This window comes from Benincasa hispida, chromosome 10 (genome assembly GCF_009727055.1).
Source record: "Benincasa hispida cultivar B227 chromosome 10, ASM972705v1, whole genome shotgun sequence".
Classification (NCBI taxonomy): Eukaryota; Viridiplantae; Streptophyta; class Magnoliopsida; order Cucurbitales; family Cucurbitaceae; genus Benincasa; species Benincasa hispida.
The window spans coordinates 59112958-59113554 of NC_052358.1; positions in this window are offsets into that span (position 1 = coordinate 59112958).

A 597-nucleotide genomic window follows, 5' to 3' on the forward strand; every position below is an offset into this window, starting at 1 on the left:
CACAGCTTGCATAGTCAAAATCAAAAGAGGATATATTAAAAGAGATAAAACAAAGCATATTTCACCGAAGCTTTTCTACACTCATGATCTTGAAGAAAATGGTGACATCACTGTACAACAAGTTTATTCGAAGGATAATCTGATAGACTTATTTACAAAGGCATTACCAGCTGCAACTTTTGTATTTTTTTAGGAGTATATATTATATGAAATATGTACTCTTTGTCCTTCACTAAAAATTTTTTCCATTGGATTTTTCCTAGTAAGGTTTTAACGAGGATATTTCATATATATATATATATATGAGCATCTAAGGAGGAGTATTATGAATATTATAATAATAAATAGATGCACATTGCTTAGTGTCCCAAAAGCCATATATTACCCTTCATATTGTCTGTCCATGTGCTTAGTAGTTATTCATACTTGATGTCCATATAAGTCCACATCGTACCTGCCACTTTGCCTATAAATAGTTGCATTTGGTGGATCCACACATATATCGGTGTGAATTCCACTACAAAATTCCATCAATTTTTTATATTATCCAATTTTATAATTTTAGTTATTTTATTTTATATTATATTATATATATTT